Here is a 13,958-nt window from a genome sequence, read left to right as displayed (position 1 = left end):
TTTCAATTTGCCAGTTTTCAGGAGTTTTTTCTTGTCCTTTGGTACAAATGATGTTTGAGGATGGGTGACGTACACTCTGTACAAAAAAGTATCTTTCAGGAGGGGTCTGATGAATTCGGAACTGAACAATTCTGTTGTCTCGCTAGGGTTGGAAGGCGTGATTGTGAGACATTTCCTACCTATTATGGTTGGCCTAATTTAGTTATTTCATTCAAAATATGAAATTATTTCGTTGCATTATGATTGGTGAATAACAGTTTGCTTCATGGGAATTTATAAAAAATCTTTATTTGTGGCGTCATTTTTTTCGCACAAGAATTGTAAACATACTTTTTTACCGAGTGTACATGTATCAAGATGGTTTCATTACGATGAGTCTTTCCGTCCATATGATCACTCACGCCACCTGAGTGGTGTGAGGCAAGGCAGATGTGCATCACATTCAGATGACTTGTTTTATTTTTGATACTGTATTGTACGGTACTCTCTCTCATTCAGTTTTCTAAGTTCTAGTTGTTGAAGCAATTTAGTTTTGTGCTGGTGAGAAATTAAGTGTGCATCACTGTTGTGTTATAAATCAGTGTCATCTGTAACAAGTGTTCTACTTAACCAACCACTATGGTGTGTTTTATTGCTTTCTTATACAGCATCTCTGTAATGGGTTTCACTTTTATGTTTTTTTCATTTCCACATTGCTTTGTATTACCATATTCTCAATATTGTGGTAAGGACAATATTCACTGTTGTGTATGTGTGCACTGTTTCTTTAGAATCCAAGTTCAATACTACTGTCTCCTTCTTTGCTCCAGTATTGAAGAGTTTGAACTATGTGATCTCCTTGGTTTTATAAGGTAATTATTTACCCTGTGTATCCGTGTGTATGAAGCATAATCAGGGTTGGAAATAGTAATTGAAATGGCTTTAGTGTTACTTTGTTTTGGCAGATGGTGAGAAGTTAGTAAAGACCAGTAGAAATTAAAATTCTTTAATTATTTTTCACTGGTTTGTTATTTGTTGTGTCATATATTCTTGCTAGGAGAGATGATGATAACACATACACTTACAGGACACGTAAAAGAATAAATACAATAGTACTGTATATAAATTGCCTCTTTTTATCATATAATAAGGGAATTAGATGCTTGCAATCCAAGTAAATTTATGGCTAAAACCTGCAGTGTTGAGGTATCGTAGTAAGCAATATCTCTGTTCGGCAGAATCCTTCTAACCGTAACTCTCCGATAACTGGAAGCGGTTTTCTGAGGGGAACATTTTCTGGAAAATTCCGAGGATGGGGGATTTTTATTTTGGGTTGAAGAGATGAAAATCAGGGTAATTTTCCGGAAATTCCATGAAAAATTTTCCAGTACAGTACCTGGAAAATTCCGGGGATGGGGTATTTTTTCCGGCTTTGAGCGATGAAATAATGCATCATTCTGGAAAATTCTGAGAAAATTCCGGGGATGAGGGATTTATTTCCGGAATCGAGAGATAATGTAATGCAGAATTTCTGGAACTTCCGAGAAAATTTTCCCGTTACCTGGAAAATTCCGGGGTTAGGGTTTTTTCCCCTGGCTTTGAGAGTCGTCTCATTACCCGGAAATCTCTCATTCCTAGAAGTGTTCTACACCAATTGTTCAGCCTAATGGAGATATCACTGTACTAAGAATTATTTCCAACCCTGGTATTGCATATTGAATTATAATCACTCAAGTACTTGATAATAAAATAAACCTTTCTATGCTTTATGCCATAATTTGTATCCCTTTTAATTCATCTTGTAATTGGTATAACAATTTGTTTTCTGATTTTCTGTATTTATGTTAATCAGTCTCAGTATTTTACCATCCTCTCTTTAGAATAGCTTGAGGAAAATCGTTAGGAAACATAATTATCATAAAGTGTCTACAAATGGTCCCATGGAGTACCCCAACACCTAATACAAGTGCTCTGCTGTACACAAGCTCGAAAAAACGTCTTTGTGGAGTTATCTAATGAATTTAAAAATTAATACTTTAACTTTTTTTTTGGGGGCACCCCACCCTACATACTTGTGTAAGGTGAACCACAGAAGCGTTTACAGCGCCCAGCAAGGAAGCATGCTAAGTTCATGCTTGCCTTATGTCTCATGAGTTAAGGGTGTAGAAGCCTGAAGAGTCAATGGTTTATGTCTAAGCAAGTTATTGGAAGCTCCAACAACTCCTCCGTGAATACGAATTCGCAACTTTCGATTTACAGCAGGTGCCTATTTTGCTGCTTGGTGAACAGGGACCAAGGGGACTAGGAAGAGTGTCCAAACAACTTCCGCCGGCCCGGGAATTGAACCAGTGACATCTTGCTTGCGAAGCAAGAGCAGTACTGCTCTACCACCAGCGCCCCAATACTTTAACTCTTGTTGTTTTAGTAGGGTTTTCAAAACCTGTCAGTCGTGTCATATTGTCCAACACAAAATCGTAAATATACTTTATGGAGGTTGTGTATGTTTAGGATAGGGAACTATGCTTGACTAGAACAGCAAAAATGAAATAATATTTTGAATTTGATAAAAAGCCATAATCCCAAGAATGCAGAGACTACACAAGCCCAGAAAAACGGTGTGTGCTGGCTAATTATACTGATATAATAGAATGTTGGGCCCTTGTTGCCCTTCTGTCCCGCCTGTGCCCTTGTTCTCATGAGTTATTAATATTTGGGGCCCTTGTTTTCCTGAGCCATTAATATTTGGGGCCCTTGTTCTCATGAGTTATTAATATTTGGGGCACTTGTTTTCCTGAATAATTAATATTTGGGGCCCTTGTTCTCATGAGCCATTAATATTTGGGCCCCTTGTTCTCATGAGTTATTAATATTTGGGGCCCTTGTTTTCCTGAATAATTAATATTTGGGGCCCTTGTTCTCCTGAGCCATTAATATTTGGGGCCCTTGTTCTCCTGAGTCCTTAATATTTGGGACAATTGTTCTCCAGTTATTGATATTTGGGGCCCTTGTTTTCTTGAATCATTAATATTTGGGCCCATTGTTCTCACGAGTCATTAATATTTGGGCCCTTGTTCTCCTGAGCCATTAATATTTGGGGCCCTTGTTCTCCTGAGTCCTTAATATTTGGGACAATTGTTCTCCTGTTATTAATATTTGAGGCCCTTGTTCTGAGTCATTAATACTTGGGGCCCTTGTTTTCCCGAATCATTAACACTTGGGGCCCTTGTTCTTATGAGTCATTAAACACCTTGGGGCCCTTGTTTTCCCGAATCATTAACACTTGGGCCCTTGTTCTCATGAGTCATTAATACTTGGGCCCTTGTTTTCCCCGAACTTGGGGCCCTTGTTCTTATGAGTCATTAACACTTGGGGCCCTTGTTTTCCCGAATCATTCACACTTGGGGCCCTTATTCTCATGAGTTTAATACTTGGGGCCCTTGTTCTTATGAGTCATTAATACTTGGGGCCCTTGTTTTCCCGAATCATTAACACTTGAGGCCCTTGTTCTCATGAGTCATTAATACTTGGGACCCTTGTTTTCCCGAATCATTAACACTTGGGGCCCTTGTTCTTATGAGTCATTAACACTTGGGGCCCTTGTTCTTATGAGTCATTAATTCTTGGGGCCCTATTTTTCCCGAATCATTCACACTTGGGGCCCTTATTCTCATGAGTCATTAATACTTGGGGCCCTTGTTTTCCCGAATCATGATTATTTGAGGCCCATGTTTTTATGAGTCATTAATACTTGGGGCCCTTGTTTTCACGAATCATTAATACTTGGGGCCCTTGTTTTCCCGAATCATTAATATTTGGGTCTCTTGTTCTTATGAGTAATTAATACTTGGGGGGCCCTTGCTCTTATGAGTCATTAATATTTGGGGCCCTTGTTTTCCCGAATCATTAACACTTGAGGCCTTTGTTCTCATGAGTCATTAATACTTGGGGCCCTTGTTTTCCCGAATCATTAATATTTGGGGCCCTTGTTCTTTATATGAGTCATTAAAACTTGGGCCCTTGTTCTTATAAGTGGGCCTTCTTGCCCAGGGCCCTTGTTCTTATAGTCATTAACACTAGGGCCCTTGTTTTCCTAGATCATTAAAACTTGGGGCCCTTGTTCTTTATAGTCCATTAACTTGGGGCCATAGTGCCTGGTCATTACTTACTTAGGGGCCCTTGTTCTTATGAATCATTATGCCCAGGGCCCTTGTTTCCCGAATCGTGCTTGGGGCCCTTGTTCTTATAGTCGTATACTTAGGGCCCTTGTTTTCCCAGATAATTAATATTTGGGGCCCTTGAATTGTATGAGGTCGATGTCTTGGGGCCCTTGTTTTTCCCGAATCATTAATATTTGGGGCCCTTGTTCTTATAGTCATTAATACTTGGGGCCCTTGTTTTCCCAGATATTAACACTTGAGGCGTTGTTCTTATGAGTCATTACTTGGGGCCCTTGTTTTCCCAGATCATTAACACTTAGAACCCTTATTCTCCACGAGTCATTAATACTTGGGGCCTTGTTTTCCCGAATCATTAACACTTGGGGCCCTTGTTTTCATGAGTCATTAATACTTGGGGCCCTTGTTTTCCCGAATCATTAATATTTGGGGCTCTTGTTCGCATGAGTCATTAATACTTGGGGCCCTTGTTTTCCCGAATCATTAACACTTGGGGCTCTTGTTCTCATGAGTCATTAATACTTGGGGCCCTTGTTTTCCCAAATCATTAACACTTGGGGTCCTTGTTCTTATGAGTCACTTATACTTGGGTTCCATGTTTTCCCGAATCATTAACACTTGGGGCCCTTGTTCTTGTGAGTCATTAATACTTGGGGCCCTTGTTTTCCCAAATCATTAACACTTGGGGCCCTTGTTCTTATGAGTCACTAATACTTGGGTTCCTTGTTTTCCCTAATCAATAACACTTGGGGACCTTGTTCTTATGAGTCAAACACTTGGGGGCCTTGTTCTTATGAATCATTAATACTTGGGGCCCTTGTTTTCCCAAATCATTAACACTTGGGGCCCTTGTACTTATGAGTCATTAATACTTGGGGTCCTTGTTTTCCCGAATCATTAACACTTGGGGACCTTGTTCTTATGAGTCATTAATACCTGGGGCCCTTGTTTTCCCGAATCATTAATATTTGAGGCCCTTGTTCTTATGAGTCATTAATATTTGGGGCCCTTGTTTTCCCGAATCATTAATATTTGAGGCCCTTGTTCTTATGAGTCATTAATACTTGGGACCCTTGTTTTCCCAAATCATTAATATTTGAGGCCCTTGTTCTTATGAGTCATTAACACTTGGGGCCCTTGTTCTTATGAGTCATTAACACTTGGGGCCCTTGTTCTTATGAGTCATTAACACTTGGGGCCCTTGTTTTCCCGAATCATTAACACTTGGGGCCCTTGTTCTTATGAGTCATTAACACTTGGGGCCCTTGTTCTTATGAGTCATTAACACTTGGGGCCCTTGTGCTTATGAATCATTGATACTTGGGGCCCTTGTTTTCCCGAATCATTAACACTTGGGGCCCTTGTTCTTATGAGTCAGTATTAATACTTGGGGCCCTTGTTTTCCCCAAATCATTAACACTTGGGGCCCTTGTTCTTATGAGTCATTAATACTTGGGGCCCTTGTTCTTCTATAATTCATTAATACTTGGGGCCCTTGTTTTCCCGAATCATTAACACTTGGGGCTCTTGTTCTCATGAGTCATTAATACTTGGGGCCCTTGTTTTCCCAAATCGTTAACACTTGGGGCCCTTGTTCTTATGAGTCATTAATACTTGTGGCCTTTGTTTTTCCGAATCATTAGTATTTGAGGCTCTTGTTCTTATGAGTCATTAATACTTGGGGCCCTTGTTTTCCCGAATCATTAATATTTGGGTCCCTTGTTCTTATGGGTCATTAATACTTGGGGCCCTTGTTTTCCCGAATCATTAATATTTGGGGCCCTTGTTCTTATGAGTCATTAATACCTGGGGCCCTTGTTTTCCCAAATCATTAATATTTGAGGCCCTTGTTCTCGTGAGTCATTAATACTTGGGGCCCTTGTTTTCCCGAATCATGAACATTTGGGGCCCTTGTTCTTATGAGTCATTAATACTTGGGGCCCTTGTTTTCCCGAATCATTAATATTTGAGGCCCTTGTTCTCATGAGTCATTAATACTTGGGGCTCTTGTTTTCCCGAATCATTAATATTTGGGGCCCTTGTTCTCATGAGTCATTAATACTTGGCGCTCTTGTTTTCCCGAATCATTAATATTTGGGGCCCTTGCTCTTATGAGTCATTAATATTTGGGGCCCTTGTTTTCCCGAATCATTAACACTTGAGGCCTTTGTTCTCATGAGTCATTAATACTTGGGGCCCTTGTTTTCCCGAATCATTAATATTTGGGGCCCTTGTTCTTTATGAGTCATTACTACTTGGGGCCCTTTGTTTTCCTGAATCATTAACACTTTGAGGCCCTTGTTCTCATGAGTCATTAATACTTGGGACCCTTTGGTTTTCCCGAATCATTAACACTTGGGGCCCTGTTCTTAAGGAGTCATTAACACTTGGGGTCTTTTGTTCTATGGAGTCATTAATTCTTGGGCCCTATTTTCTCCTGAATCATTAACATCAGCCCTTTATTCTCATGAGTCATTACTACTTAGCCCTTGTTTTCCTGAATCATTAATATTGAGTCTGTTGTCATGAGTCACACACTTGGGGCCCTTGTTCTCATGAGTCATTAATACTAAAGCCCTGTGTTTTCCGAATCACATTAATATTTGGGGTATCTTTGATCTTATGAGTAATTGGTTAGTTGTGCCCTTGTTTCCTTCCCGAATCATTAACACTTGAGGCCGTTGTTCTCTATGAGTCATTAATACTTTCTGGGGCCCTTCTTTGTTTTCCGAATCATTAACACTTCAGCCCTTGTTTTCATGAGTCATTACCACTTGGGGCCCTTTGTTTTCCCGGAATCATTAATATTTGGGGGCTCTTGTTCTCATGGAGTCATTAATACTTGGGGCCCTTTTGTTTTTCCCGAATCCTCATTAAGACTTGGGGGCTCTGTTCTCATTAGTCATTAATACTTTGGGGGCCCTTGTTTTCCGAATCATTAACAGTTGAGGCCGTTGTTCATGAGTCATTAACACTTAGCCCTTTGTTTTCCGGAATCATTAACACTTGAGGCCGTTGTTCATGAGTCATTAATACTTAAATCTTTGTTTTCCCAAATCACAATACTTGAGGTCAGTTGTTCTCGTGAGTCATTAATACTTGGGGCCCTTGTTTTCCTAATCATTAATATTTGAGGTTCTTGTTCTCATGAGTCATTAATATTTCAGTCTCTTGTTTTCCCTGAAACATTAACACTTGGGGCCCTTGTTTCATGAGTCATTAATACTTAGTCTTGTTTTCCTGAATCATTAATATTTGGGGCTCTTGTTCTCACATGAGTCATTAATACTTGGGGGCCTTGTTTTCCCGGAATCATTAACACTTTGGGGCTCTGTTTTTTATGGACATTAACACTTGGGGGCCCTTGTTCTCATGAGTCATCAATACTTGGGGGCCTTTGTTTTCCTGAATTTATTAACATTTGGGGCCCTTGTTTTCATGAATCATTAATACTTGGGGCCCTTTGTTTTCCTCTTAGAATCATTAACACTTGGGGTTCTTGTCTTCATGAGTCATTAATACTTGGGGCCCTTTTGTTTTCCCGAATCATTAACACTTGGGGGTTCTTGTTTCATGAGTCATTAATACTAGCCCTTTGTTTTCCTGAATCATTAATATTTGGGGGCTCTTGTTCCTATGAGTCATTAATACTTGGGGGCCCTTTTGTTTTCCCAAATCATTAACACTTGGGGCTCTGTTCTCATGAGTCATTAATACTTGGGGCCCTTTTTGTTTTCCGGAATCAAATCATTAACACTTGGGGTTCTTTTGTTTCAAGGGAGTCATTAATACTTGGGCCCTTGTTTTCCTGAATCATTAATATTTGGGGCCCTTGTTCTATGAGTCATTAATACTTGGGACCCTTTTGTTTTCCTGAATCATTAACACTTGAGGCCCTTTTGTTCCTATGAGTCATTAATACTTGGGGGCCCTTTGTTTTCCTGAATCATTATTATTTGAGGCCCTTGTTTTTACATGAGTCATTAATACTTAAATTTTTGTTTTCCGAATCATTAACACTTGGGCCCTTGTTCTCATGAGTCATTAATACTTGGGGGCCCTTGTTTTCCCGAATCATTAATATTTGAGGCCCTTGTTCTTATGAGTCATTAATACTTGGGGCCCTTGTTTTCCCAAATCATTAACACTTGGGGCCCTTGTTCTCATGAGTCATTAATACTTGGGGCCCTTGTTTTCCTGAATCATTAATATTTGGGGCCCTTGTTCTTATGAGTCATTAATACTTGGGGCCCTTGTTTTCCCGAATCATTAATATTTGGGGCCCTTGTTCTCATGAGTCATTAATACTTGGGGCGTTTGTTTTCCCGAATCATTAATATTTGAGGCCCTTGTTTTCCTGAATCATTAATATTTGGAGCCCTTTTTTTAATTTATCCTCTTCTCCACTGACCGGCTTGTTCGCTGCTTGGGCGATTAGATTGGTTACGTTTCTGTTAGGCACTGTTGGCAAGTACTGGAGGGAGATGTAGGTTATGTATCTAAGTTACTGTGCCAAGTAGCAACCTTGTATATAAGCTACTGTGCCGAGTAGCACCTGTGTATATAATTACGTGGCAACACTGCACGTGTTATGTGGCAACACTGCCCCGAGGCTGCCATATGGCAAGGCAGTCTCAGTCTGACTGTGTGAGCCGTGCATGGCACACGCTAGTCACCACTTGTATTTCTCCTATCCCTTAATAAACGGACTTCAGTGTTACCCGGTGTTTCATAAGAACATAAGAACATAAGAAAGTGGGATACTGCAGGAGGCCGACTGGCCCATACAGGGCAGATCCCTTTCACACCCATCCCAGCACTTCCATGTGCCTATCCAACTTCGTCTTGAAAGCTCCTAGCGTCCCCGATCCTACTATAGCAATCGGTAGCCTATTCCACATATCCACAACTCTATTACCAAACCAGTGCTTGCCTATATCCTTTCTGAATCGGAATTTATCTAATTTAAAGCCATTTGTTCTAGTTATTTCGTTATTACTGAGCTTCAGAACATCTTCCATTTTACCCTTGTTAATCCCACTTACCCACTTGTACACCTATCATATCTCCCCTAACTCTACGCCTCTCTAATGAATGTAAGCCTAAGCTTTTCAGTCTTTCTTCATATGGAAGGTTTCTAATATTATGGATCATTTTTGTCATTCTTCTTTGTACTCTCTCCAAAGAATCTATGTCCATTCTATAATAAGGACACCAGAACTGAACCGCATAATCCATGTGTGGCCTCACTAATGCTAGGTAAAGTTTCAAGATAACGTCAGCAGTTCTGTTACTCACAGACCTAGATATGAACCCAAGAATCCTGTTTGCCTTGTTGCGAACGCTAATACATTGTTTTCTAGGTTTCAAGTCGTTGCTAACAAATACACCTAGATCTTTTTCACAAACTGAGTTTTCTATTTCCGTGTTACCTAGTTTATACTTAACGTTTGTATTCGTCTTCCCTATCTGTAGTACCTTGCATTTATCAGTATTAAAATTCATTTGCCAGTCTACTGACCACTCATGTAAGGTATCTAGATCTCTTTGAAGGTGTTCAAAGTCACTGTCTGAATTTATCACTCTCCCCATTTTGGTATCATCTGCAAATTTACTAATCCTACTAGTTATGCCTAAATCAAGATCATTAATGAATATAACAAACAGCAGAGGGCTAATACAGATCCCTGGGAACTCCGCTTTTGACCGCACCCCAGTCTGACTTTAATCCATTTATGCTGACTCTTTGTTTCCTACCAGTTAACCATGACCTAATCCATTTTAATACTGATCCACCTATTCCATGTGCTTCTACCTTCCTTATCAATCTCTCATGAGGACTCTATCGAATGCTTTACTGAAATCTAAATAAATTATATCATATGACTTATCATTATCTACCGCTTCATATACTTCTGAGAAAAAGCTAAGCAAATTTGTGAGACAAGAACGTCCCTGGGTGAACCCGTGCTGAGAAGAATGAATTAAGTTGAATGTTTCAAGGTGGCTTCTGATTTTGTAGCAATAATTGACTCTAGCAACTTGCCTATGATTGACGTGAGACTAATGGGACGGTAATTTGATGCTATTGATTTATCACCCTTTTTGAAAATCGGAACTACATTTGCAAGTTTCCAAGCTTCTGGCACTAGGCCCGATTCTAATGACTTATTAAATAAAACTGCTAATGGATTACTCAACTCATCTCTACATTCTTTTAATATTCTAGCATATACCTCGTCTGGACCAGGCGATTTATGAGGCTTCAGTTTGTTAATTACTTTAAGCACATCGTTACTAGTAATATTGATATTCATCAACATATTTTCTATACTGTCGTTATATACCTTATGAACTTCTGGAAACTGTGCTAGGTTTTCATTTGTGAATACGGAGCGAAAATGACTATTTAACGTACACATTTCTAACTCATCATCAGTCATTTCTCCTGTCGTAGTTTTAAGGGGACCTATTGTATCTCTAACCTTTGATTTATACAGTTGATAAAAAGCTTTGGGGTTATTTTTCGATTCGTTTGCTACCTTGATTTCATAATTTCTCTTTGCTTTCCTAATTTCTGTTTTACCTGTCTTGTTAGGTTCTGATAGTAACCAAGTAAGTGATTTTCGCCTTTCTTAACTTTTCTATATACTCCTTTCTTTTTCCCTAGAAGATCTAAGAGTCTATTATTCATCCATTTTGGTTGGTTCCGTATCGATCTGAATTTTCTTTTAGGGATGTGTTTATTTTGGGCATTATTGATTGTCGCAATAAATTGTTCATAAGTAGCTGCTAAATTAAATTCGGGGTTATCCCGTCCTAAGTTGACAGTTTCCGGAGGTGTGGGGGGGATTAATCTTTTGACCATAGGGTCATCCCTTAGGTCTCTCCTTAAGCTACCGTAATTAGCCTTCCTAAAATCCGGGATCAAGGCCGAATTTTCCTTCTTCCTGCCATCCCATATTATGTTAAAATATATGGCTTTATGATCACTGTTTCCTAGTTCGTCTCCAATCCCAACATCTTTTACTAGATTTTCATTATTACTGAGAACTAAATCGAGGATATTATTTCCTCTAGTGGGCGAGTTTATGAATTGATATAAAAAACTATCCTGTACTACTTCTAGAAAATCTTCAGATTCATTATCGCTAAGTTGATTTTTCCAATCTATGCCTGAAAAGTTGAAATCGCCCATCACTGCATTCTTCAGGGAACACTTGTAACCTTTAGTGGCTAAACACCGATTGCGTTATTTTGGGTTTAAGTTGGAGGCAGCAGCAACTCGCCTGGACTCGGCGAGGAGGCGGCAGGACAGAGTCAGGTGAGCGTCAGGTGCGTTTTGGATTGGGCAATGGTTTCTCAGTACTTGGTCGGCTTGATTGGGTGTGGTATTTTCTTGTTTGGAGGAAATGTCTTGGTCTTCTGTCTTGGTATTCTTGTTAGCTTGAGGTTGATTTTCTTCTTACTCTCCTCCTCCTCTTGCTCTCTTGAAGTGTCCATTCTTTCGTGTTTGGGTCCCGTTCTTCGTCTTCAACGTGTCTTAGGTTTTCTTAGGTGTGGAAGAAGTCGGAGACGGTGAGGTTGACCACGTGGGCTTCTGCTCCTCGGGCCTCGTGGTGTTCTCGATTCTTTGTGGCGTGTGTCTTTTCTTGGGTTTTCTTTTCTTGATTTTTCTTTTCTTCTAGTTTTTTCTTGTCTTGGGAGCGTACAGCAAGGAGGGCCTCTTTGTAGCTCAGTTTCTTGTCAAGTCGAGCCTTGGCTATCCTGCATTCCTCCTTCCATTTGGGGCAGGTCCGATCGGCGGAGGAATGTGGGCCGCCACAGGCAGCGCATTTTTTCACTGTGCTAGGGCAGATGGTGTTTTTTTTTCAAAGTTTAGAAGCTCCAAAGTTGTTGGTAGCGAAAGGCAGAGCGGGGAAGATGACAGAGGAAGGAGGAGGAGGTTAGGAAGGGAATTGTAGTGGGAGAGATAGTGCCGTGGCTTTACATGACTGCGTTTATTTGGTTAGCGCATAGCGCACGTATTTGGTTTTGTTTGTGTTGGGTGTGTGATCCTCGGGTCACCACTCCTCGGATTGTGTCAGTTCCAAGTTTAGAAGCTCCAACAACTTTCCCTGAATATGAATTCGCAACCTTTCGATTTACAACAGGTACCTACTTTACTGCTTGGTGAACAAGGACCAAGGGGGCTAGGAAGAGTGTCCAAACAACTTCCGCTTGCCTGGGAATCGAACCCGTGACATCTTGCTTGCGAGGCAAGAGCGGTACCGCTTCTACCACAAGCGCCGGTGTCACATGACATAAATGATAGTGACAGGGGGGAAGGATAAAGGGAGGATTGAAGTGAATTTTAGAAGGAGGTAAAGGTGCTGTGGCTAAACACAGCTTGCATGAGGGGGTTTAAGTTGGAGGCAGCAGCAACTCGCCTGGACGCGGCGAGGAGGCGGGAGGACAGAGTCAGGTGAGCGTCAGGTCAAGCGTCAGGTGCATGTTGGGTTGGGCCATGGTTTCTCAGTACTTGGTCGACTTGATTGTGTGTGTTGTTTTCTTGTTTGGAGGAAATGTCTTGGTCTTCGTCTTCTGTCTTGGTATTCTTGTTCGCTTGAAGTTGATTTTCTTCTTACTCTCCTCCTCCTCTTGCTCTCTTGAAGTGTCCATTCATTCGTGTTTGGGTCTTGTTCTTCGTCTTCCTCGTGTCTTATGTCCTCATAGGTGTGGAAGAAGTCGGAGACGGTGAGGTTGACCACGTGGGCTTCAGCACCTCGGGCCTCGTGGTGTACTTGATTCTGTGTGGCGGGTGTCTTTTCTTGAGTTTTCTTTTCTTGGGTTTTCTTTTCTTGATTTTTTTCTTCGGTTTTTTTCTTGTCTTTAGCGCGTACAACAAGGAGGGCCTCTTTGTAGCTCAGTTTCTTGTCAAGTCGAGCCCTGGCTATCCTGCATTCCTCCTTCCATTTGGGGCAGGTCCGATCGGCGGAGGAATGTGGGCTGCCACAGGCAGCGCATTTTTTCACTGTGTTGGGGCAGACAGTGTAGCGGTGTCTGGGGCTGCCGCACAGGGAGCAGGTGTCTCCTGCGCCTCACACTTGATGACTGTGTGACCGTAGTGCTGGCATTTGTAGCAGCGTTTCGGTCTGCAGTAGGGCTTGACTGGCACAGTTACCCACGCCAGGTGAGCCTCCTTGGGTAAGGTTGCTTCGTGTCCGATGAGGGCAGTGGTTTCAGACAGCTTCTTGCCAACTTAGAGTTGCCCCTTGAGGAGCTCACTCAGCTCTGCTTGGTCCACGTGGGCAAAGGACACTATCCTTGGCCTCTCCAACCCTTGTCTTCTTGCCCCTTCCTTCCACTCTTATTAAAACAAAAGATACGTTGCTCAGCCAGCTCCACAAGAACCTGGCTAGAGGTCGTCAGCACTTCCTTGGAACAATGGCTTCTGTAAAAATAAACATATTTTTAACTAAATGAAAAAGGCTTAAGAGCTAGAACATAATCATGCAAGATGTAAGTTCAAATATAATTATTTTAACCTCAGCATATCAGGTTGAGCCCGGATACTGTCAATCTCTTAATTTCCTTCAAATTTCCTCCCTCCTTTTCCTTGATCCTAAACCAATCCCCCCCCCCCTCCCCAAATTGCCACCAAAGTACTTCCAATCCTAATCCCGGCCCTCCCACCCAGCATTACAAGCAATAGCCTTCTACCTTATCTACAAACGTGAAGTCGAGTCAAGGAACTCACTCTACTCTCCTGAACCACCAAGACCTCCAAACAAGCTCCTCACCAACCAGCTCCCTCAGCAAGCT

This window comes from Homarus americanus, unplaced genomic scaffold (genome assembly GCF_018991925.1).
Source record: "Homarus americanus isolate GMGI-L3 unplaced genomic scaffold, GMGI_Hamer_2.0 scaffold367, whole genome shotgun sequence".
NCBI classification, from domain to species: Eukaryota; Metazoa; Arthropoda; class Malacostraca; order Decapoda; family Nephropidae; genus Homarus; species Homarus americanus.
Note: the sequence above shows the minus strand (reverse complement) of the source record.